Source organism: Lepidochelys olivacea (assembly GCF_965140295.1).
Source record: "Lepidochelys olivacea isolate rLepOli2 genome assembly, chromosome: 8".
NCBI classification, from domain to species: Eukaryota; Metazoa; Chordata; order Testudines; family Cheloniidae; genus Lepidochelys; species Lepidochelys olivacea.
Genome location: NC_140418.1, coordinates 33212389 through 33239067, shown reverse-complemented (window position 1 = coordinate 33239067; position 26679 = coordinate 33212389). Strand labels below are relative to the sequence as shown.

The 26679-nt window shown below is 44.1% G+C and overlaps 1 long non-coding RNA gene across 1 annotated transcript in view; it reads right to left on the bottom strand.

Annotated features, from left to right (window-relative positions):
- Positions 1-26679, bottom strand: part of LOC311525400 — a 47721-nt gene that overhangs the window by 3758 nt on the left and 17284 nt on the right. The window contains exons 3-4 of the long non-coding RNA XR_014712766.1: positions 26106-26151; positions 15212-15320 (exon numbers count right to left, since the gene is read on the bottom strand). This is a non-coding gene — a long non-coding RNA (uncharacterized lncRNA). The remainder of the gene's footprint in view (positions 1-15211; positions 15321-26105; positions 26152-26679) is intronic.

Genomic DNA, 26679 nt, shown 5'->3' with positions numbered 1-26679 from the left:
GCCCACTCCCTGCTTCTGGCAAAACTGAGACTAGGGACACCATCCCTGTCCATCCCGCCTGATAGCCATTGATGGACCTATCCTCCATGAATTTATCTGGTTCTTTTTTGAACCCTGTCAGGGTTTTGGCCTTCACAACATCCTCTGGCAAGGTGTTCCACAGGTTGACTGTGCATTGTGTGAAAAAATACTTCCTTTTGTTCATTTTAAACCGGCTGCAGCACCATGAACTGGGAACCCACCAAAATCTGACAAAGTTGCTCTGCTTAGTGCTGGTTTCTAGGTGTCTATCTACACTCCAGGAATCAAATGGGCATAGCCACAGTGTTATAGCTATGCCAGCATAACCCTGTAGCGTAGTCACAGCCTACACTGATAGAAGAGGTTTTTCCATTGCTGTAGGAACACAACCTCCCCAGGTTAAGGTAGGTTGGTTCACAGAAGCATTCTCCCTTTGACCGCCCTGTGTCTACATTTGGAGTTAAGTCAGCATATCTCCACCATTCAGGAGTGTGGATTTTTCACATCCCAGACTGCTGTAGCTATGTCAACCTAAATTATAAATGTAGACCAGGCCTAGATCTCTCTGACAGACATTCCAGTTGCCAGAGTAGACAGAGTAGTCTAGGGTCTGCACCCCAAACAGCTACAGCTACTGTGGATGCATAGATTGAACAGAATTCATAGCCCTAAAGTTCTACAGAACCATCTCTTTGATCAGTTCTGTCAGTCTTAGTTGTCCCATCATCTAGCAGTCCATACAATAAACTTTAAGACAGGCTCACTACCTGGGTTCCGCTAGCAGACTGCAATTTTCCTGTGGTGGAAAATCCACCTGGAGCAAAACATGACATTCCCAGCCCCTACTCCAGCCTGGCATTGTAAGCCAGCCAATACAGCCAACAAAGCAGGTAGGGCTGGCTGCGGAGATGGCATGGCCAGAAAACCCTGGAAAGACACAGTGTTTGAAGTTTCCTTCCCACTAGGGTTGCGTTCCTGTTTAGGCGGTGCTGCCTTCACAGATCCAAGATCTGCCAACTGCAACTCTTCATGTCTTTCAAATGTGGCCATAGCAAATTTAAAGGTTGGCTTGAGTCTGAGTTTATCCAGACTGGTTCACTCATCCCTAATATATCTCATTTGATATAAAAACCAGAACAAACAAACTTTGATCTCTGCAGCCCTTATAGAAATTAACTATGTTGTCAGTGCAAACATGTTTCTGCTACAATTGCTACACTCATAAAAAACTAATGGTTCCCTCTAGTGGCTAATTTAATACATGAACATTTGGGGAATGTCTTTCTCTAGGTAACCAAAGAGTCAGTATAACCTGGTTGAATGGGAAACTGGCTTTGGTATAAAAGTTTACCAGTTCAAATTCTGTTTGTGAAACGGGTCTGTTTGCTTAGTGCAACAGAGATCAGTGGATTCCCTTTACTTGTTTTTCTTAAAAATGAAGTGATGCATGAGTTAAAACATAATTTACAGGCACACAGCCAAACAAGCATGAAAAGATCATCTGTAGGGAGATGGGATATGCTACAGGAAGCCAGCCTCCGAGAAGGTTAACCATTTAAATAGTTAACTTAAAAAAAAAAAAAAAAGACAGTTTGGTCTAACTTGGCTATATTCATAAACCCACACATGGGAGTTCTGGGCAAAAACATACTGCACAAGTTATAGAATCATTTCATAGATTGAGAGATGGAAAAGGCGTATTAGGTCATTAAGTCCATCCCCACCTGTCAGTGAAGGATAGTTCCCTGCAGTATATTCTCAAGTACTTCATACAGTCCGATTTTAAATGATCCAAGCTACGTGGTTTCCATCACTTCCTTGGGAAGGCAGCTGCACAGATAGGTTTTGTTTAACTTGACAAGTTAAATGGTTAACCCTTTTTTATCTCAGTTCTTTTTGTATCTTCATAGTTTTTTCTCTGGATTATCAATGTTCAGGTTAATATTTTATAGTTCAACTGTGCTGGGCATTTCACAGGTATTACACTAACACATCCACTGATGGCAAGGTAGTCATATGCAATAGAGGTGCAGCTGGTGCAGCCCAAAAAAGAATTTTGCCTTAAGTGTGCAAGGAAGCATACAATGGCTCTCACTGAGACTAAATGACATTAGAACAATCCTTCCCTTTAATGGCATTCTAGTATTGTCGAGTCCCAAGCTGAAAAGATAGCATAGCTGGGAAGCAAAGGTATGTTCCCATTTGTTAGGAATTATTTGTGTTTCTCTATGGTATATCGTTCATCTTAAGGCAGATTCAGAAACAGACAGGGAAGGGGAAACCTCATGGAGTAGGAGGTGTGGCAAAACTCATACTATTTTGGGATGATTGCAAAACTAGTTTGAGTTTCCCCCTGCAATTTCATAGAGTCATAGGACTGGAAGGAACCTCAAGAGGTCATCTAGTCCAGTCCCCTGCACTCATGGCAGGACTAAGTATTATCTAGACCATCCCTGACAGGTGTTCGTCTAACCTGCTCTTAAATCCCCTGAGTAAAATTTATCCTAATGTAAATACAATAAAGTCAAGGGACCCAGGGATGAATTTAGCCTATGAGGTTTTTTCTGCACATAGGTTGATGCAGCTTGTTAAAAAATGTTTTTCTAATTAGAAAAGAAGCCTGGGGTTTACTTGGAGCCCCATTTCTCTTACTCTTGCTTCATTTTTTGCCCACTTTTGGCAGTTTTTAAGATTTTGTACATGTCCATCAGAAATGACTTGCTTGCCACTGATTACAAAGCGTCCGTGCTGGAGTTGCTCAGGCTTAGGTTAGCTGCTGATAGAATTGCAACAAAGCCCATTCCCAACTGTGCCCACATATCTATTCAGGGGACACCATCACAGGGCCTAATAACATCAGCCACACTATCAGAGGCTCGTTCACCTGCACATCCACCAATGTGATATATGCCATCACGTGCCAGCAATGCCCATCTGCCATGTACATTGGTCAAACTGGACACAGTCTCTACATAAAAGAATAAATGGACACAAATCACATGTCAAGAATTATAACATTCATAAACCAGTAGGAGAACACTTCAATCTCTCTGGTCACACGATTACAGACATGAAAGTTGCGATATTACAACAGAAAAACTTCAAAACCAGACTCCAGCAAGAAACTGTTGAATTGGAATTCATTTGCAAATTGGATATTCAATTAGGCTTGAATAGAGACTGGGAGTGGCTAAGTCATTATGCAAGGTAACCTATTTCCCCTTGTTTTTTCCTTACCTCCCCCCCAGACGTTCTCGTTTAACCCTGGATTTGTGTTGGAAATGGCCCACCTTGATTATCATACACATTGTAAGGAGAGTGATTACTTTAGATAAGCTATTACCAGCAGGAGAGTGGGGGGGGGGGAGGAGAGAAAACCTTTTGTAGTGGTGAACACCCATTTTTTTCCATGCTTTGTGTGTATAAAAAGATCTTCTAGACTTTCCACAGTATGCATCCGATGAAGTGAGCTGTAGCTCACGAAAGCTTATGCTCAAATAAATTGGTTAGTCTCTAAGGTGCCACAAGTACTCCTTTTCTTTTTGCAAATACAAACTAACACAGCTGTTACTCTGAAACCTGATAGAATTCAGCTCTTGTGAGAATGGATAAAGAAACAGGACCATGAGGCAGAGAAGAAGGAAAGAGTTGAAGCAGGACACTGAAATGGAGACTTTTACTTCTATAAAACGCAAATAATTATATTTCATAATTTCATAGATTGTAGGGGCAGAAAGGATCATAATAAATAATATTAAGGCCTAGCTTTTTTACAGCACTTCCATCAGTTGATCTCAAAGCACTTTACAAAGGAAGCGATACCATCGTCATGTCTGATTTCCTCCATAATGCAGGCCAGAGAATAGCACCCCATCATTCCCGTATCAAGCCCATAACTCTTGCCTGGACTAGAGCATAACTTTTAGAAAGCCATCCCTTAGCATTAAGGCTTCCCTTCCACAAAGAGAAAATAGATACTTTCAGCAAAAAAGTGTTTTCTCTTTTAGGTTAACAACAAAAGAATGAACAAAAGTAGAGACTCCACAGGAGACAGCACAGTGTGTATGTTTACTGTAAAAAATTGAGGCCTGCTCTATATTTGAAAGCTTTACTATGAATAAAAGTTGTATCACTTTAACTATGCCATTATAGGTCAAGTAGTGTAGTGTGGATGTAATTATACCAATACAAATGTGTTTATACCAGTATAGATTATTCTTATATGGGAAGGGAATAAGTCATACCGGTATAAGGCATTTTTTTTTACCAATGACAGGTTTCAGAGTAGCAGCCGTGTTAGTCTGTATCTGCAAAAAGAAAAGGAGGACTTGTGGCACCTTAGAGACTAACAAATGTATTTGAACATAAGATTTCGTGAGCTACAATCCACACAGAGGTTGTACCAATAAAACTATTGGTTAAAAAAAATGACACCCCTAACTGAAATAGTTATACCAGTAAAACTTCCAAGTTTAGAACAGGCCTCAGAGTCTTAGGGAAAGTGTTTGACTTGAGCACAAAGGGTACATCTGCACAGGGATTAATGCCCTGCGGCATGGCTGTGGCTGGCCCAGGTCAGCTAACTTGGGCTTGTGGGGCTCAGACTGAGGGCATAATAATTGTGTGTAGATGTACGGGCTCAAATCTGAGCTCTGGGATCTTCCAGCCTTGTAGGGTCCCAGAGTTTGGAGTCTGAACACAATTTTTCAGCCCTGCAGCCCAAGCCCACGTCAGCTAATGTGGGCCAGCTGCGGGGTTTTTAATCCCCATGTAGAGGGACCCAAAATGGCTTCCTGGCTCTTGCAGGCAGAAGTGCCTTTAGAAATTTAAAGGAGCAGTACCCAAGTATAACTGTTAAGCAGCTACATCTGGGAGTTCACATAGAGCAAAAACTTCAGTAAAAAGCAAGGAAGAAAAAACATTGTAGAACTTCTGGCGAAGAGAAAGAGGCAGCAGAAATAGCTTCACAATATGTGGCAACCAGCCACTTTGAATCAGACATGGACAGCAATTGCAAAATGATCTTGTGGGCCAAATCCTTCTTCACTCACTAGTGTAACTGAGGCAAGCAGGATTTAGCCCATGAAACAAAACACATCGACCTTTAGTCCCACTGTGAAATCCCATGCTATGCACAGACACCTAATGCATTTGCTTTGGCAACACTTGTATACCTTGCCATGCAAACAAAGTTATTGAAATCTAGAGCTACGCATACAAACGCCCACCTCTGGTAGCGGAAAGCAAGTGAGCTGAAGCTAGAGAGATTGCCAAGGAATCTGTCCCCTGGAGATCAAGCCAGCCAAAAAAGCTGTAATTCTCAGATTTCCTTTAAGTATTCTTTTTATTTTTAGTGGGTTTTTTCCCCTATAATATGAATTGTTGATGTAATGGTGTATATACCATACATAAATATGACTTCAGTTCATGGGTATTTTAATGACCATTTTAAAATCCTCAACAACAGTAAATAATTTTCAAACATCATAAACTTTAAAAAAAACAAAACCAGAACCATGAAATCCGGGGCAGGGATATTGTAGAGGATGTGGGAGGATTTCACTGCATAATTCCCATTGAAGCCATACAGTGAATCCCTGTGAGCCACTGTGAAATTTTACCTAGCTTGCAGATCTATAGCATTTTCCAGCCAATGTTCTGAAAGAGCTTCCCTCTCACAAGGTGGTATCTGGGACTATCATCTCCATTTCACAACTGGGGAACCGAGACGTTGGGAGGTTACATGATTTGCCCAAGGTGACAATGACTCAGTGGATCTCAATTCACCATTCTTTGCTTAACCCTATGGACAATGACTTCTTGCATCCTTGAGCATGTCACTGTGCCTCAGTTTCCCCATCTCTAAAATGGGGTTAATGCGTCTTGTGTTGTAAGGCTTAATTCATTCATAGGAGGTCTTTAGGTTAACCATAATTCATCATTATAAGAGAGAGAAAAAGCATCTGAAACCCTCCAACCTTCTGTTGTGGCTTTTTAACACAGTCTATGTTCAGAGTGCATCCTTCACAGACAGAATCAGGAAGTTGTCCAGAGGGAGAGCTGAAGAGGGAAAATGACTCAGGAGCTCAGGTGGGAAGCAGTGGGAGAGGAAGAGAGTTAAAGACGGGGCAGTACAAGTGAGAGCATAACCCACTACTGTGGAGAGCTGCCAGGAGGGGAAAGAGCAAGGAGGCCAAACCTGCAGGAGCACAGTCTGCAGACGGAGGAAGAAGAGGAGGCTATGAGGTCAGAGAGGTACTGGAGGGAGAAGGAAGTCCCTGGAGAGACTTAAAATCCAAGTGTGCAATTTTAAATAGCTTACAGAGAGCCAGGAATGGATGCTACTTAGTGTAATGCACATAATAGCTATGGAGTCGCAGGCACTCTCTTCAACTGTCTTATATTTAGGGACTTGAACTAACACCCTTCATTTTACTATCTACAGCCAAATGTGACACGAATGGTGAAATGCCCTACAGTCTGCTAACCGTAAGGATGGGAGCAAGCCTCAGCGCTTGGATCCAGATTTCAAACTCCTCAACTCCAGCGGCGTTTGGCATATTCATGAGCTAACTGTAAAATTCAGCTCCATCTCCAGCTTTGGACCCCAAACGCCCACTGCCCCAAATTCAGGTCTGAGGTTTTGATGAACCATAAGCAGAGAGCTCCAAGAAAAATCCCCAGAGGCTGAAAGACAAGTTTCTGGTGGTTCATTAGGTGGCACCCTTCCCTCTTAATTACTATTGACCCTCATGTTTCGGTGGCATTGTGTAGCTGGAGCTGCCATCTTTCAGATGAGAAACAGTGTCTAGGTCCTGGGCACTTCTAGTCACTAAAAGTCCTAAGGCACTTTTCCAAGAATAGTACAGTAGCTCCACTATCATCTCCAAATTCAGGTTAGTTGCATTGCAGTTGCACCCAGGAGCCCTAGTCATGGACCAAAAGCCCATTGTGCTAGGTGCTGTACAAACACAAAACAAAAAGACAGGCCTTGCCCCAAAGAGTTTACAATCTGCCTACTTGAATTCCTCCCATTGTTTCAATGGGTTAAAATATCCTTCATCACCTGACCCAACTCTTTGGGTAAACAGTTCCACCTCAGAGGAGGCTGCATTTAGTAGTGAATAAAGTGGGTAAAATCATTCCTCTATGTATATGGTTTGTCATTCTGCAAAGCATCATGATGCTTCCAATGCACACCTGCCATTAATGATAATGTAGAAGTGTGCAAGGCACAGTATACAAGCAGTACTGTATAAACAGAGGGCTCACACTCTTCCTTCCCTCATTTGGGGTCAGTGCTTCCCTGGAACATGGGGCCTCACAAGCAAAGGGAGGTGTAAATTATATTTCCCTGCTCAAGCCCTGTGAATCTATGTGTTAGCTTCACTGGGCATTGGCTCCAGCCCTAACTGGAATCTTTCTTTTGACTTCAGTGGTTACTAGATCAAATCTTTAAACACTTAGGCCCAATTCAGCCAAGCACTTAAACAGGTACTAACTTTAAGCATGTTCTTAAGTTTTTTTTGCTGAGCAGAGGCTTTTATTGACAGGCGCACACACTTTCCTGACTTGCTTGCCAGGTGCTTTGACACAGCTCCTGGTACAAATTTGGCCTAGGTAGGTAGTGGTTAAACCTTTGGGTGTCCCCTGTAAAATGCGCTTGTGGTGCTCAGTTCTGTTCCAAATAGCCAGCTGGTCACATCAGAGCAGCTGGCAGTCTCAGCAGAGAGTCCAAAGAGTGACCCCAAAGACGGTTCTTTGACCCACAGAGAATGCAGCTCCACAGAAGGCCCATTGGTGCTGTGGGGAGTTCGTACCTGTTCTGCGGACAAATGACTTTAAATCTACAGCAACGGTTCTCAACCTGCTGGGCACATGTGGCCCAATTAGCTCAGCTGTGTGATAAAGGCTGACCCAAGTACCTGGGGTCTTCTGGGTTCCAGCTGCCTGGCGAGCAGGGGTCTGAGCTGCCCCGCTGTCTGGCACGGACAGGTCCAACTGGACTGCCTGCCCCATGTGGCGGGAGTCTGGGTCAGGACTGCTGGCGGGCCCTGCAGAGTCAGGGATTGGGGCTCCCAGCGAGCCCTGAGCGCTCCGGGGCAGCTGGCCCGCTCCAGGTTCCAAGCAGCTAGCCCACCCCACATGCTCTGTGGTCCAGGTCAGCTGGCCCACTCTGGGGCCCTGGTCTGAGGCAGCCAGCCCACCCCACATAGCAGGGGTCAGGGCTGCCAGCTGGCTCCATGGGATCCAGGGCAGCTACCTGGCCCCGCAAGCTCTGGGGTTCAGGCCTGGGGCAGCCAGTCGGCCCTGCAGGGTCTAGAGCAGGCAGCCAGCTGCCCCACATGGTGGGCATCAGTTCTGCTGCTGCCCTGCCACCTGGCCCCTGCAGCCCAGGTAATTCATCATGGGCTGCATATGCAGCCCACCATGTGTAATCAGTTGAGAACCACTTATCTACAGTATTGTCCACACGGCACATTTCATTAACACTAACTTCTCTTTGAAAGGAGAAAAAAAAAGTTTCCTTGTTACAGGTTTGAGCTACTCTGCTCTCTTCATTCATGCAGCAACCAGTGCAATACAAACATGGCCAGGACCATACTTACAGGTGGCGATGCAACGGGGACTGCTTTGACAGTGTCAGAAATACATGCACCAGGGGTCCTCTGATGCACTAGCATCACCCAGCTGAGATTCCTGCGTTCTAATTCTCGCTGTCCCCACTGATATATTCAGAGCTTCGAAGTCCAGATGAGACCATTATGATAATCTAGTCTGACCTCCTGCATCACACAGGCCAGAGAACTGCTTCCCCCCACCACCACACACACCCCCAAATAATTCTTAGAGCAGATCTTTTAGAAAAAAAACTTTCAATCTTGATTTTAAAATTGTCCATGATGGAGAATGCACCATGACCCTGCATAAACTGTTCCACCAGTTCATTCCTCTCACTGTTAAAACTTTACTCCTTATTTCCAATCTAAATTTGTCTAGCATCAACTTCCAGTCATTGGATCCCATTATATCTTCCTCCGCTAGGTTGAAGAGCCCATTATTGCATAATTGTTGCCCGTGTAGATACTTCTAGACTGATCAATCCGCCTGTAAGCTTCTCTTTGTTAAACTAAATACATGGAGCTCTTTGAGTCTATCACTATAAGGTATGTTTTCTAATCCTCTAATCATTCTTGTGGCTCTTTTCTGAGCCCTCTCCAATTTATCAACAGCCTTCTTGAACTGCGGGCACCAGAACTGGACACAGTATTCCAGCAGCAGTTGCACCAGTGCCAAATACAGAGGTAAAATAACCTTTCCACTCCCACTCAAGATTCTCCGGTTTATGCATCCCAGGATCACATTCACTCCTCTGGCCATAGCGTCACACTATTCAGCTGATTATCCGTCATAACCCTGGTATGTAGTGTTCCACTCACCACTAGGACAGCACCTCCTCTTGGTCATTCTGGGGAATCACTCCCAAGGTTGATGCCTCTTCCCACTGTTGCACACCATCTCTCCGCCTCTCTCTCTGGGTCTGTAGCCCCTCCCTCAATCCACAAGCTGTTGCTGCCTCTTTCTGACTCAGCCCTCTGGGCAGGTCCCTACATGCATTTTCCCCTTCCATGGTACCAAATGGTTTCACTGCCTCATAGCACCACTCCCTCAGTGGCTGGCAGGGGGACACAGCCCTGCTCTCTACTCCAGGTTCCAGCTCAGGGACCTTCTAGCCAGCAGTCAAAATCTGTTCCCTTCTAGACTTTACTGCCTTTCACTGAGCCCTGTCCTACCTTCCTGGTTCCCCAAGTTTGCCAGCCTAAACACACCTCCCTTCTCCCAGGGAATGACTGCAGACTTTCCCAGAAGCCCCTTTCTGCTGCCAATATCCTGCCTTTATAGTCCCAGCCCAGCTTGTTCTGCCTCAGCTGGGCTTCCTCATTCAGTCAGGGGATTAGTTAGCCACCTGATTTCCCTGAGCTGTGGCCTATTTTGTTAATTAGCCCCCTTCTCAGTCTGCCTCAGCCCTTTCAGGGCAAGTGTGGCGTGAACATTCCATCACAAACCCCCAAATCTTTTTCAAGTACTTCATAAACTTCATGTGCTTCAACTGCTCCTGCTGTGAAATGGTTATAAAGATACTTACCCTTGTAGAGTGCTTTGAAAACTACAGATTAAAAGCAATAGATCATAATGATTAATTCAGACATTAAAGCCAGTGATGATCATTTATACCTAGCAAAATGTAGACCAGGGATTGGCAACGTTTGGCATGCAGCCCGCCAGGGTAAGCCCCTGGCGGGCCAGGCAAGTTTGTTTACCTGCTGCATCCGCAGGTCCAGCTGATCGCAGCTCCCAGTGGCCACGGTTCATTGTCGTAGGCCAATGGGAGCTGCAGGAAGCCACAGCCATTACATCCCTCAGCCCACACCGCTTCCCACAGCCCCAGTTGGCCTGGAGCAGTGAACCGTGGCCAGTGGGAGCTGCGATCAGCCAAACCAGTGGACGTGGCAGGTAAACAAACTGGCCTGGCCTGCCAGGGGTCTTACCCTGGTGGGCCGCATGCCAAATGTTGCCGATCCCTGATGTAGGCTGAAGGTGATCTTTAAAGTACTTTTTGCTCTAAGAAAAAGTTCATAATCCAAAATCAGTAAAAGGAGATTTGTCTGTTAATGATTAATTATTATTAATTAATTATTAGTATTAGAGTAGTACCCAAAGATCCCCAACTGGGACTGGTACATGCTCCAAAGGGCTTGCATAATTTGAATACAATTATATTTAAAATAATATCATATTTTAAATATATAATTTGAAACAAAATCCAAAAAGTGACTGCAACAAACCTAAGGAAGGAATGGTAGGGGCCGAGCCTGCTCCTCATGACTTGTTCCAGAGGCAGGCAGAACACCCACAACTCCTTAGGAAGTCAATGGCCAGCATGGCCCCTCATACGTAGGGGAGCCATTGAGTTAACTCAGGAGTAGAAAGCTCTATTTTCACTGATGGTGGACATCAGCTAACACTTTTTCAGCCATGTTAACTGGTCATGTTATAGCCTACATGGGAGCCTTCAGCAAAGTGTTATGGGTAATAAGGGAGCTTTCCAATCATGCTAAACTGACATGATTGAATAAAGTACCTTTTTACTCTGTGTGGACAGGTTCCACGGGAGCTGTGAGTACTCAGAGCCTCCCAGAATCAGGTCCATCCCCAATTCAGGATTGTTTTTTCCCTCACTACAGATTGGACAGTCCTGAAAATACAGGACATCCCATGAGACTTAGGTCTTGTCTGCACTGCAGGGAGAAGCCAATCTAAGCTACACAATTTGAGCTACACAATAGCGTAACTCAAGTTGACGTAGCTGAGGTCTACTTACCGCGGGGTCTAAACTATGCTATATCGACAGGAGACACTCTCCCATTGACTCCCCTTACTCTTCTCGTTCCGGTGGAGTACAGGAGTCGATGGGAGAGCAATCTGCAGTTGATTTAGCGGGTCTTCACTAGACCCGCTAAATCAACCGCTGATGCATCGATCACCGCAGCGTTGATCCCCGGTAAGTGTAGACAAGCCCTTACTCTACATTTTGGTGCTGGCTTGGCCCAGGAGAGATCTATTCCTGGAGCATGTATTCTAGGCTTGCATATAAATGGAGGCCCATAAATCCACAGAAGAAAATCTTCTCTGAAGAAATGGCCAGCACGTTAGTAGGAATTAAAGCTCCATTCTCTTTTCAGTGAAGCCTCACTGGCTATCGAGTGTCTCAAGAATGCACAAAGTGGTGGAGTTGTTTGGATTGGGAGTGTGAATGGAATTTTTTTTTCCTTTCTTCTCCTCTTTTGAGGACAATGAAATGTAGCAGCCATTCTTCCTCCCCTGAAGGGTGACCCCAGCAAAGAGACAACAGCACAGATACAATCTCTAGCAGTCATGAAGTGACTGATGAGTGGCTGAGGAACTCAGAATAACTAAATAAAGTCTTGTGTGTTTTCTTTAGCAAGTAAAGAAAACACTTTTAGCATTTTACTGTGACTTCTGGGGTCAAGGGGAATCTTGAATCCAAATACAACAAACTCGTAAGATACTGCCAAGAGTTTGGTGCTTAGTCTAGGAGCTCTCATTCAGGCTCAGATGCTGAGAATAAAGCTTTATTGACAGTGGGCTGAATTCGAGCTTTGCTTGGATCCTGGGAATCTGGGGCCTGCCTGCTGTGTGTCCCTCTTTCTTTTCAAATAGATAGGGTTGCATCTGAGTGTACATAAGCAATTGCTGGCGAGAGCAGGTGATAACAGCGCATCACATCAGGGAGGCCATTGCAATTACAGGAGTCGGGCAGTCTTAATTTTTAATAATGCTGCTTCTGTGCTGCTTTTCAACTGGGCCTCAGGACAGCCCTGTCAGGGAGATAAGTGCTGTAACAAAGCCATAGCCACTTACAGTTGCATGGCTGGTCACGAGGATGCATACCAGGCCCACCTGGAACTTCACAGCAGCAGGAGCAGGGATAGAACCTAAGGGTACGTCTACACTCCAGTCTGAGGTGTGATTGCAGCATGGATAGCTATACCGGCCTAGCCTTTACCCACACTAGCATGGCTCAAAATAGCAGAGGAGGCATGGTGGCAAACAGCAAGTTTTGACAATTTTAATCAGGAGATTCAGGGAAGCCGCCCCTTTCCCCTGAATAATTTCAATGGAAAAAACATTGAAGCCCCTGGCACACCCACTCTCCAACTCAAAAATGGCCAGGGTAAAAACAGGCAGGTACAGCAGAGAATGGGCATATTGTAACAGGGACTTAAGCATGATCCTCATCATGTTGATGAGCCATTTAGCTGGAGGATGACATATTTGGCCTCCTTCTTGTTATTACAAAGGAGTTACTGGACCCCAGCTAATAACACATTCATTAACACAGTTCTGGGTTTCTCTGCGCGTCTAGACCTGCTCATCACATTGTAGCTTGCCCTGCAAAGTGCAGCACTCCACAACTGTGTGGTAAGGATCAAGGCCCACGTGGGATTTGCACAGAACATGAGAAACCCCACAATTTTTGTGGCTCTGTTGTACAAACCTTTTCAAACAACATTAAGTGCCAATTTGTGTTGCCTGGCAGCATTCAGTAATTTCAGAGCCTGAAGTGACCTCTTGTCAGAAGTCTAGGTTCCCCACATTCATCAGGCAAAACCAACTGTCCACCTGGAACATAAAGCAAGTGCACAGCTCTGCCCTGACAATTGAACCGCTGTGCTGATTTTCCATTTTCCTAGACTCCGATTTTAAGGTCCAAATTGTCCATTACGATCATCTAGTCTGACCTTCTGTACAACATGGGCCTGAGAATCTCACCCACTAATTTCTGCATCAAGTCCATAACTTCAACTGAGCTATATCTTTTAAGAAGACTCTAGTCTCGATTTACAGATTTCAAGTGGTGGAGAATCCATCGAGTTCCTAGGTAAGTTGTTCCAATTGTTACTCTCCCTGTTAGAAATGTGTGCCTTATTTCTAGTCTGAATTTGTTGTTCCAACCTCTAGATCGCACTATGCCTTTTTCTATTAAAGAGCCCTCTGCTATCAGACATCTCTTCCCCTGTGGGTGCTTTGGGTTTGCATTCTTGCTCTGTCTGGGGTGACAAAAGGATGAGAGAGAGGAATGGGTAAAGTGAGTCTGAGGCTGTCCCTCTGCTTTGTCAGGGATATTAGATTGTTAGCAGATCTTTAACATACACACATTTGTTGCTCGATTTGAGACATTGCCACAACATCTGGCATTTTCAGAAGCAGTTTCCACAGGCTGCTGTTGCTGCTTTTTCCCCTCTGTCTGTGAGGACATGGACCTATAGCTGGAACTTCACTCATTGACAAGAGGCTAAATTCTTCTCTTCAAGGCACTTACATAGGACACATTCCCGGTGATCTGGCTACTAATACTACAAAAGAAGGATGCTGATGGATGTTTTTATCTGCACATGTAACACCACCCTATCTCAAGTCTGTGGCCAAGATTTTCAGCAGTGACTGGTGAGATTGGGTCCCTCTCTTTTTGGGGGCCCAGCTTGAGACGGCCCATTTCCAAAGGGTGGGTAGTCAGCACTTCCCCTCTAAGGTGTCTCATTTTAGGGACACAAACTCACTAGTCACTTTTTCAAACATTGGCCTTTGTACTTTACCTGTATATTTACTTTTGTACTTACCTGTCCCTAAAAAATGTAAATAAACAGTTAAAATAAAATTACTTGCAGTACACCCTGAATAAATAGACACTTGTAGTATTCCAGAGTAATAGTCCAAAATACTTTATAGTTTACATGAATGTTACTGCAGTGTTCTGAGCAATGAATCTAGAATACTGGAGTATTTTTAATGAGAGTTGTTATTTCAGGCACACAAACGTGTGTGCTATTAAACAGAGGGCCAGACTGAGATCTACTGCACATCACTGGAGTTACTCAGGAATTACACTGCAGTAACTGAGACCAGAATCTGGCAACATGATCTACTGAGTAGCAAATACTAGCAATGTGATGTCACAGTACTGAACTGTAATTTAAAAGGTGTGGAAAAACTGAGGGATATGAGGGGATCTTCACGTCCACCATGGAAGGCCGGCATGGGAGAATTAGTCTCTAGTAGTTACCGTGCAGCTCGAACGTTCGGACTCCTGTGTTCTATTGCCAGCTCCAGTGTCTCTATTCCCCTGATTTCATCATGAGGTTTTCCACAAGCATTGAGAGTTTTTCATGGAGCCCCAGAGCTCCAGAAATCTAGGGGCTTTCAGGAGAATCTCAGTTGTTTTGTTTTTTTTTTTCCAATGAAAAGAAGTTTCTAGTCCTTGTGGTTGTGGATAAAAGTTTGAAACTCTCTCCTGAGAGCAAAGTCCAGAAAGCAAATAAAAAGAATTCTCTTATATTTAAAAATCTCATGGGGTTTTAAGCCAGTCTCCAGATTTTTGGGACCCGACTCCTGATTTTTTAATGCTTAGAGCTGGTGGTTTAACCTTTCTTTGCCTCAGATTACTAGAGCAGAGCCAAAATCCAAACGCAGATGAAATTTAACAGGTTTGGATTTGCATAAACATTTGAGAGGGTTTTGTTTGTTTTTAAGTTTGCTGGGTTAGCTGTATAACTTCTACTAGTGTATCCACCAGAGACACACCAGGCTTGATTCCAGTTTCACTTACCCCGACTCAACTCCATCGGCATCAGTGGAATAATTCAGGATCGGCATTGCTGCAACTAAGGACAGTTTCACAATTCAGATGCATTCAAAATTCATTTCTGAAATTCAGCCTGATGAAGTCAGGATTAAAAGAAGAAAAAATAGACATGGATTAGTTACGTACAGGGCTCTTGAAAGCACCTCTTGTAATTCTATTCCATTTATTTTGCACAGTAATATCACAAAACTGCATACTATCACAGGAGGAATAGCCAGGATCTGACCCACCCCTGCATGTATGTAAGATGCAGCACAGTTGAATTCTTGGTACCTCAGAAAGACGGCAGTGGGCAAATCATGACATGTATAGGTTCAGATCACATTCATTCCCAGCCACCTAAGGTATGGCTGGTACTGCTCTTCTAAACTCAAATACACATTGGCTTAATGGCACCATAAATAAAGTAGCCTCACAAACCAAAGCAATTGGTTTTAATAAATGTTTTGGCTTGTTTTGACAATGCACTGAGTCTTCATGCTGGCACCGAGAATATTTTTTTAGGAAAATGTATGCATCTTTGCAGCACTCAGCAACTAAATCCTTTCTGCACTTCATGGAAAGGGTTTCCTGGCTATCCATTTCTAACATATTCCAAGTCTCTTCCAGCTGATTGTTGTCTGGCTTGGAAATACTTTTATACGGTGAGCTGGGTTTGCTTATTGTAAACTGCCTTTGTCTAGTTTCCAAATGCCATTATGAAGTGCCCAGGAAACGCGCAGGCATTTAGATGCCTCTTAAGTTGCAATATGCGGATGTGTTTGCAATAGGTTGAGATGTGTCTACCTCCTGATACCCAGCCTTATTATAAGCAGTAGTGATACTTCAGGAGTTCAAAGGTATTCATGTTCAGTTCGCCGGTTTTCAGCAAGAAATCTGAGATTAAATAAATTCAAGTCCTCTTAGAGGAGAAAGCAGAAGACGAAGGGAGGGGAACAGGATCTCAGCATGCATTGCCATGTACCTTGGAAAACACCCAAACAAGGTGCATCTCAGATCTGATTCTGCATGGAACATTTCATAACCAGGGGCCAAATTCATGCCTGGGACAATGCCATTGATTTTAATGGGCTTGTGCCAGGGATGGATTTGGTGCCATATGTCACAGGCAGCCAAAAATCTGAAAGTGACCCAGATGCCCTTTAAGCTTTGTCCTAACTTCATTGAACCAAATCCTGAATTCCTTGCTCAGTGTGTACTCAGGCAAACACCCACAGGCTTCAATGGGAATTTGGGGAGCAAAAACTGAGTAAAGAGCTCCAGATTTTGCTGACTGTTTTGTGCAGTAAAGATAGAAGTGCTTTGTCGCTGGACAAAAATCAGATCAGTCTTTTAACATGTGAGTGTGGAAGACAGCCTGAGTGCACAAGGAATCAGATCCTTCGCCTCCTTTCCTCACCCCAACAGCCCCAACTCTCTGGGGAAAAGAAAATAAAACTGACCAAAGTGACATTCCTTCTGACTGGGGCCTGTTTATTGCACCTCAGCTCCTGGGGCACTGGTATTAGCCCTTTGCAGGCTTTGTTCCTTCCCAGATTACAAATCCTTTAACAGCCCTCTAGGCAGACAGAGATTCCATTTGAAGGAGTAAAACTCACCGAGACTCCAAGTATGTGACCTCTTTAGCCTTTACGCTCATCAGCCAGCTTGGGTAGGGAGACGTCACCCAACTCCCATTGAGGGGCAGCGAGGACCAGATTTGTAATGGTATTTAGGTGCAGATAGGCAACTAGCTAACTTCAATGGGGCACTTAGGCACCTACTGGGATTGCCCAATCTGGATCAATAGGTGACTAAATCCACTGAAAAATCCAGCTCCTTTGAAAGGCCAGCCCAATCCATTCTGAAAATGCACCAGCCAGGGTCATTATGATTCTCATGGAAAAACTTTTCAAATCAGGCCTGACCTTGGAAAAGTTGTCAAGCTTAAAACTTGAGTGTAATGCGCAAGCAATTAGCACATCCACTCCATCGTAGACAATACATTCTGAGCCCTGGATAGATCTAAAAACTTGAGAGATGCAGACATACAAGAGTGTTATGTCCTCTGTCTGAGAGCTGAATCCCACGGAGGGTGGAAATAGCAATTCAGGACAGCTGTGAGTATGCTTAGTATTAATATCAAATATAATGGTAATTCAAAACAGAATCTTTTTGGGATAGAGCTGAGCTGCATAAGCCAAGTTATGAAATGATATTAGCATCTGGATCTTAGAAGCAGCTGAGGCTAAGCCTGCCAGCATTTGCCATATGTCTCATCTTCAGAGAATATTTAAATAAGTAAACACAATGAGTTAATAAATACACGAAATAGCTTTGCAAGATAAATACCTCTCCATACTCGTGGCATGGCAGATTATCAAAAGCGACACATTCAGTGGAAATTCTGAAATGGAGATTTAGATGTAACAAGACTGGAATCTCTTTTATTTTCAGATTTCAATTGGCTAATTAATGTAACCAGTCATGACACACATTTATGACGATTCTTATCTGCTGGCAGTTGATAGAATCCAGGTGTAGCTGCCAAAGTCCTAACTCGTTCATGAAAAAAAAAATGATGTTTTCTTTGGAAATGCAAACTGAAACCTTCTACAGACTTTCTAGCTGCATCCCTATGCAGGCAGCCAGGGACGATCATTTTAACAGCATCAAAGCCATGCGAAGCCATGATGCTTTCCAATAATTCTCTGGAAACACCTAGAGGATGAAATGTATCTGCTGGTGGTCTGACCTGAAGAAGAAGAAAGATTTCTGAAATGGCTGATTCTGGGACAAAGAGAAAAAAGGCTGATTCTGTAAAATGAGCCGAATCCTGAATTTCTTATTTAGTTTTGACCCAGGTAAGTTTCTGTGACAGGAAACACTCACCTCTCGTGAGCCCCCTGTCAGTTGAGTGTGAACTTGCACCTTCTCTCTCTGCTCCCAGTGCCCCTGGTCGGTTGTTAACCCCTCAGGTGGGTCTTCAGTGGCCCAGTCCTCTGGCCAGATCACACTCAGACAATATGTGAATGAACAAACAAATTCCTGTCCCTGTGCCCTTGTTGGTGTCTGCAGGGTCTTCAGCCCCATTTCTGAGCTCTTTAAACTCCAGCCCTGTGCATGGGCTTCTAAATGAAACTTGTCCCTGTAGCGGGGTGATCACCCCGCTCCGTCCCTGAAGGGGTTAAAATAATCCTGGGCGAGCGCTTCCCTGGGGAGTCAATAGTAAAAACAGCCCTGGAGAGGGCTGTGGCTGGGAACAGCTAGGCTGATTGGGGGAAGCAGCCACAGCTGGGGCCACACCCCAATCAGGCCACAGCTGGCCCTTATAAGAGGGCTGGGGGCCAGAAGCTGGAGGAGTTCCCCTCTAGCCCTAGAGTGGGAAGTAGCTGCCTAGGAGCAAGGTACCTGAAGTTGAGCAGTGCTAGGGAAGGCCAAAGGGAGTTGTGGGGCTCCAGACTGGTAAACCCCCAGGCTGCAGGCTTTGTTGAAGGCCAAAAGAGACTGGGGCTGCAGAAGGGCAGCCTGAGAAAAGGCAAAGGCAGCAGGTCCTAACCCCTTGACAATGATGAGTGGCCATTACACTGCAGTTTGCCCCAGTGAGTGGGGGTTAGATGATGACTGGCAGTAGCTGTTGAGGCAAGGTGGGTTTAGAGGGTTGGGGGTTCCCCAGGGAGGGGAGGCCCAGAGTGTGGGGGGTACTGCTGGGGCAGATCCCCAGGGTAAAGGGTACCAGGGTCTGGGAGGGACATGGGGGCCATCAGCAGGTGAGACACTGGCCTGCAGGGGGTGCTCTGGGCTGGAAAGATCTAATTCTCAAGATGGCCAGCAGGAGGCATTGTACTGGTGAGTTGTTGCATCACTACAGTCCCCTTCTTGGGGCTTTGGCCACCCTGCCAATGGCTGTTTGGGAGTCCTGTGACCTTCCACTACTCTGGGTCCCAACTGAGGGACCCTACAAATAGGAGTCATGTGCTGCTTCCTTTAACTCTGTTGCTGCTGCTATTCCCTGGCCCTCTTCCCATGTAATTGCCTCTTCTTCCCTACCTTAGGGTTCTCTGTCTGTTCCCTGCTTGAGCAGGGTCTTGCCCAGGCCTCCTTGCCAGGAGAGTCTCATAGGCTTCCTCACCAACAACTGACCCCCTGCAGCTCCTTTTAACTGAGCCTGCTTCACTCTGATTGGCTGCAGCCTTTCTAGGCAGGCCTGGAGGACCCACCTTCACTGTTCCTTTTCAGCGGTGGGGTATGGTAGGACCACAAGGCTTCCAGCAGGGGGCCTCAGAAGGCCTGGTACAGCCCATCACTCTTTCCCATTGACTTCAGTGAGAGAGCTGACAAAGTGAGGACTTCAACATTTGGCCCCAAGCAAAATCTTTAGGGAACAGCTACACTTTGGCTTTCCTGCCAAATAATCCCTATTCTTGCTACCATTGCCTTAGCCCCATCAGAGCTATGACACAGCTAGCATAGACACTGTTCTGGGGACGCAGATCCTCACACATTTAGATGCCAAACTCCTGTTGATTTCAATGGGAGTTAGGTGCTTAAATTCCTTTGAGAATCTGGGCCTAGGTCACTAGTGACATTTTATGCACCATGCTTAAACAACCCCTTCTCAGAGTAGGTCTATATGATTAAGCTGATTTGCATTACCATTGTCCCAGCCAAGATCAGGGCTGCATTGTTCACTACCACACTGTGAGAAAGAGTCCCTGCGCTAGACAATCTAACTAGGCAAGACAACCAAAGTGTAAGAAAGGAAACAAAGGGTTGAAGTGACTTTTCAAAAGTCACAGCCAGTCAGATGCATCCCTGGAAATAGTAGTCAAGCTTCTTGACTCCCCATCTGGCGCCCTAGCCACTAGATCCTAGTGCCTCTCAATTGACAGTGATTAAAATGTTGGTGGATCCCAATGCTATGTCTACATTATCGGTCCCACTATTGCTCCCATCACTGGAACCAAAAGAGTGGTAGCACCGGTGGGAAATGTCATAGAAATAAACTTAGTGTGGACAGAGTGTGGGTGGGAAAATCATCACAAGTTAAGGACCTGCACCTCTCAGGCCCTAGGAAACAGAAGAGAGAATTTTGGAATTGTCAGTTGGTAGTCATCTCCCCCAGGGCTCAAAGGTTGCACTGGAATAGTCCTCCCTGAAAGACATCGGGAATATTTTGCCCTTTTGTTGGAGGATCTCAAAGCACTTTATAAACATTAATTAAGCCTCCCAGCACCCCAAGAGAGAGGTATTATGATGCCCATTTCACAATGGGTGAACTGAGGCCTCATGAGGTCATGTGACTTGCCCAGGGGCACACAACAAAAAATGTTGCACAATTAAGCATAAGGATGAGCGGGGAACACAGTCTTTCATCAGTGGAAGCACTGTGGAACTGCCATGTTACCTCCACCTAATAATAGAGGAGTGAGGCCTAAAAAGATATTGCTTAACTAAGCATCTCATTAGCATGAAGACTGAGCTTGTCTCCCCACATAAGTCTGTGCAACTTCAAACACATCCATCTTCTGCTCTGACTCTACCTCTATTTTATTGCACACTGCTGTGAGTAAAGGAGAAGGCCAGCAAGGGCCTGGAAGCTCTCAACTGCTATTCCATAATATGACTTACGACCATGTATAGATTCTCCTCATATTTGTCTGGTCTTTCGCCATACCAGGAGTTGCAGGAGCAAGACCCAAGTCAATGACAAAGCTGGGAATACAACCTAGGATATGCAACTCCTAGTCCTTTGTGCTACCCGCTAAGTCATATTTCCTCCTTTTAATGGAATAGGGTGCAACTATTGCACTGAACACCAAGGGAAGTCTCATATACAAATTTACAATGCGCTCAGTATGTCCTTAGAGAATGTCAATGGTCTGATTTTAACAGCTATTCCCATAACCAAAGCCCTGGTGGTACAGTTTGGTATCTGACTATGAGCCTCAGAATAACCTCCAGTTGTTTTTTGGGTGGTACAAAGAGTTCCATGAAACTGACATTGGCATTAACATCTCCTGGAATCAAAAGTGATTGTTTTATGAGAAGAGAATGTGTCTGCAGTTGATTAGCTGTACACTGACCAGTAGGTGCCCAGTGCAGTCACTAGGAGTTAGTACGGAAAGGTTCAAAGAACATGAGTTTAATTTAGCCAGCCAAAATAGCATACGTAATATTATTTTTAATTTAAAAAGGACCTTGCTTCAATTCTTGGATGAGTTAGTGTAAACAGCATTGAACTTATTACAGATGCACAAACTGGAGAATGAGATCCACACACAACCAGTTGGCCAATGCATTTTGTTTTTAGACTCTTCTAGCATATTTCTTATGGAGGACTCTAATCTTTATTGATACAAGTTTCAATTTCACTAACCAAGATCTCTTTTACCATGTTGTGTTGCCTTGTCTTTTCTTCAATCACTCATTCTTTTTCTATCTGTGGTTACTTTGTTTTTGTTGAAGATACTGATAGTCTGCCTCATCGATAGAAAGCAAAACATGTACTTTTATTCCTGGTGGGTTTTATTTCAAGTAAATATAAAATCTCAATCAAAAAGGAAATAGACCATGTCACTCAATCTGTAAGATCTTCCATCTTTGAAAAATGCCTGCCCCCAAAGCAGCATTTAAAGTGGCAGTACACAGAAAGCCGAATCCATATAATATTGCTACAGCTTCCTGGTTTTGCCCACTTTCATATAGTCATTAGAAAGCAAAGCAAAAATCATAAGCAGGTTGTTTATTATGATTGTCGGATTTAACTTAAATGCTTCGGGATTCTACTTGTGTGAAAGTCGTTGTACGGAGTAGCATTGTATTGGATCACATCACATTGCATTGAGTTGCAGTTCCAATATTCTGTTCCCACCACATACACAGAAATGTCATTGGGAGTTCTACACAGGTCAGGAGAGCAGAATGGGTCTGAGAGAAGAATTTTGCCCTCTGATTGTAATTCCTCTCTGGCTGTCATGCCCTAGCATGTCTCCTAGCCCTTATGTGTGCTTTGGAGAGAGAACTTGTGAAGCCATAGGGGGTTCTGAAACATGCCAATATATATGCATATCCAGTCCATGATTCATAGCAGTAAAGCACATCAAATGATGCATTTTGGGGGACTTGGGGGGTACAAAATGTGTTACAATGCATGAAACAGAAGGCAAGTGTCTTTAGCCAACTAGACTGAGCAGTTGGCCCCTGTACACAAACACACACAGAAACAGAGGTTGCTGACAGGTCTGAAATCATTCACAGCCAACCAGAAAGCTCCAGAGTTCTCAAGCAATTTCATAATTGTGTAATAGGACCCAGCAGGGTATGAACTGTTGTGTATTATAATCTGAATGGAATGCTGAGCAAAGATTCAAGCAATCTGATCGTGCTGGGCACTAGTTCACAAGAAACACTTTAAACAAGAACGTAAAAGCCTAACAACCATAACAAAGTCACCCACCTATAACAATGTTCCAAATGGGACATCTGGGGGGACCAAACCTCAGATGTCCAGATCTAAAAGTACATGCCTCTACCGCTTGAGCTAAAGGACTGCATCAAGCAGTGGCTCTGCTAGCATCAACCCAGACTTTCACGATCACCGTCTTACTTTTCTCCATGATTGCAGTTTCCTTAAGGGATTTCCCATCTAGGAACTGACCATTTGCAAGTCTGTGTAGCTTATAAGAGAAGAACAACTCCTAATTGGAGATGACATGACTATCAGTTAGTATTATCATGTGGTAGGTGCTCTCCAGACAGTGACATGTCCGCCCCAACCCAATTTTCAATACCACCAAATCATAACATCGAAAATAATAGCCCTTTCCTGTTCATCCTACTCAGAGTTGTTGCTTTCAGGTATGTCTTGTGTTTCCCAAGAACACTGTCTATTTGGCCCACTCCATCTCTCCCTCCCTGACACACACAGGGTTCATTAACTTCAGAATAACACTGAGCATGGACTGCTGGGATTTGTCGTGTCTTGTATATCGTTACAGACTCTTCTCCATAGGAGCTGTTATAAAATATTCCTATAGTTAGTTTGGTTTGGGAGGAATCGGATCAGGACTGCAGCAAAAGCAGGTCAGTGTCATTGGGAGAGAGATTCAGAGGCACCTAAATTTTTTAGGAGCACAAGTGTCACTGAAAATCAATGGGTTTTGTGCTCCCACAACCAACTTGCCAAAGGTATTTAGGCATCTAACAATACTGATTGGCATGTAGTGGGATTTTCAACAGCACCTAATCAGGCTAGGCACCCAATCATTGTGAACATGTTAAAAGGAAATGTTTCCGTTTTGGGGCGGGGGAGGGGAGGGTATTTTCATTTTGTTTTCTAAATGAGCAATTTGAAGAAACAGGCATGAATTTGCAAAACATTTCAGTCTCCCCTCAGCTTCATTTTTTTGCTGAAAAAAGTGAGACAAAAAATTTTGCCCAGCTCTGTCTGGAGACACTCTGGCCTCAGCTCCCACCTGGGCTCCAGCAGATTCCACATCCTTGTGCCAAACACAGCTGTTGTGTAAGGTAGCCAAGTGTTAGCCTATCGTTCCTGCCAACAGAGAAGAGGGAAGGAGACACGGCTATTTTTTTAATAAACTTTGAAGTTTGCTAGATACTCAAATGCTATGGTGATGGATGTGGCAGATAGGTCAGATAATGGCTACAAGTATAAGAACAAGGAATCTGAATCCTTCTTATAGATTCCAAAGCAGGAAGGGACCATTGTGATCATCTAGGCTGATTTCCTATATAACACAGGCCATAGAACTGCCCCAAAATAATTCCCAGACTAGATCTTTTAGAAAAACATTCAATCTTGATTTAAAAATAGTCAGTGATAGACAATCCACCACGACCCTTGGTAAATTGTTCCAATGTTAATTACCCTCCCTGTTAAAATGGTATGCCCTTATTTCCAATCTGAATTTTTCTTGTTCCAGCCATTGGATCATGGTAGACTTTTGACTGATAGACTAAAGAGTCCCTTATTAAATATTTTCCCCGTGTAGGTACTTATGGACTCTGATCAAATCATAGTCTAAGCCCTCTCTTTGCTAAGCAAAAGAGATTGAATTCCTGTGCCATCAGATGTTGCTTACAGAATGAATGAGGTTCTGCCATCCTTGTCTATCATACTATTCGCCAGAATAACTACTAAGTTGTGTTTCTATAACTTAACTCTTTTGTGAGGATAGGTTTTTGGCCTCTCGCTTAACACCGACACTGGAGGCCCAGTGCACTGTATTTCTTCTGATCCCCATCCTCTGATCTGTCCAACTTGAGTGGTCCTGCCAGCATAAGTCACTGGTAGACACAAGCCTTCCCACCATGGCAAGGTGCAGTCTCCAGAGAAGGAAGAATCAAGAAGAGGATCCTGAAATGGATCCAGAGCTAGGGAGGGAGCCAGGATAGAGTATAGTATCTGTGTGCCGTTTTTATCAGTATCTCCTGTCTAGAAGACAGATTGAAAGGAAGCACTGGAATGAGACCCAGTCATTGAATAGGACAATTCTAAGTCTCCAATTCAGGAGCAAGCATGAAATATTCCTTTGTTAGCAGCATTGTGGGTTTGATCTTTGTGACACTTTCTCAGGGCACGCTGAACTACGAGTTGCCTTGTTACTCCTCTGACTCTGCAAGAGACAACCTTACTGGGGCTAAATGAGGTGTCAACTCCCTGTCACTCCAGTCACTTAGCCATCTACACAATCTCCTCAGAAGTTCTGCCAGCCTTTACTCTGCCTTGCACATTAACCTTAGGTGCAGCCCAATCCCTGAGCCCCCTTAAAGAGTATTCCCCTGTAGTATCCAGCCTCTGTCATTAGAAACTCACAGAAATTAGTACGTTCACTGTCTCCAGAGAGACAGTGTACACACCAGCCTGTTTGGTTCAGCTGAAGATTTACACTGAATTTAGTATCACAGCACTGAGATGAATTTATAGCAAAAAACATATATTTATTAACAAAGAACAAAGATTCCCAAATTCAAGTGAGCATTGAGTAAGAATAACGGAAACAAATAAAACAGAAGTATAACACTTCTAAGAGACTAACCACAACTTTCAACAAGCTAAAATTGTTATCTGAGGTAAGTTTCTCACCTAAAGCAACCTCTCAGCATCACCCGCCCTCATGGCCAGGATCCAGCTTTCAGGGATGCAAAACGTGATGTCTTCCTTGCTCCTTCAGTGATGGATAATGTCTTTTTGCTTTTCCTTAAATTCCCCCAAAACTCACTGTTTTGACCCCAGACGCAAGACAACCCCTCTATGATTTTAGTCTACAGTGTCTTTCCATGCTGATTTCACATCCCTCTCGCACCCCTACACGTGGCATTTCCTGATGACTTACAAGCAAATGCAACTTCCCTTGTGTTTTAGCTTTTACGATGTTGTCCATGCTGCTTTTATGTTCATTCTCTAGAAAAATTCCTGCACGTGAGTTTATTAGCAAGACTGTTCACTGAAACAGCCAATTTTAAGTGAACACTGAAGAATATTACCAAAAGCAAGGTAAGAATTTGTGATCATTCACAGAAGGAACCTCTTCCTAAGAGTTATCAGAGTCATCCAATCAGCAGACAGAAACATTTTGTGGCCTGATTCACTGAAGTCAATGGGAATCCTTCCATTGACTTCCACTGGGCTCTGAATCAGGCCCAGGTGACCACTTAGTTCAGATTCCAGCTGTTTTTTTATGCACAATCAAACACTCGTGACAAACACATGAATGAGCTACAGACCATGAATTATTTCAGAACTTATTCAGCAAAAATGTTTCTAAATTACAAGAAAAGTCCAGTCTAGTCACACAGATGACACCACAAAAGAGGCAACAATACTCTCCAAAATTATTCGTTTCAAATTACTCACCCAGCTCTCATACACACTGATGCTTCCCGATGTCCCTGCTCTGTAGCTGTAAACAATGAAATGGGTTAGATTAGCTTCAGACAGAGGGCTCATTTGAGTCACATGACTGGGATCAGGAGGGGAATAACTTGAAGTGGATTTCTGTGACCCTCTGAAATGGACTCAAAAGATGAAGCAGGCTGGCTGCCAATGAATGTCCTTGCCCTTTTCTACCACGTGGAAGCAAATGGGGGTTAACAAGGTAATGAGGTATCTTAGCTCTACTGGGCAGCCTGTTGGAGCAAAGAAGATCATTAAACAATATGATAACATTGGCAGGAGAAGGCAAATTCTTGCAGGCTGACAAGTAAGTTAACGGTTTAACACTACAGAGAACTCAGGGCTCATTCCATGTCCTGCAGATTTCAGAGGGCCAGCTCAAGTCATGGCACAATGCTAGTAAAATCATCATATCAGTGATTTCTGCCAGATATTCTAATTGCACCATCCCTAACAGCAGAAAATGCCCAATCTGGAAAACACACTGATACTGGTTTTTGAATGTTACAATTCTTGATGTCTGATTTGATGTCTT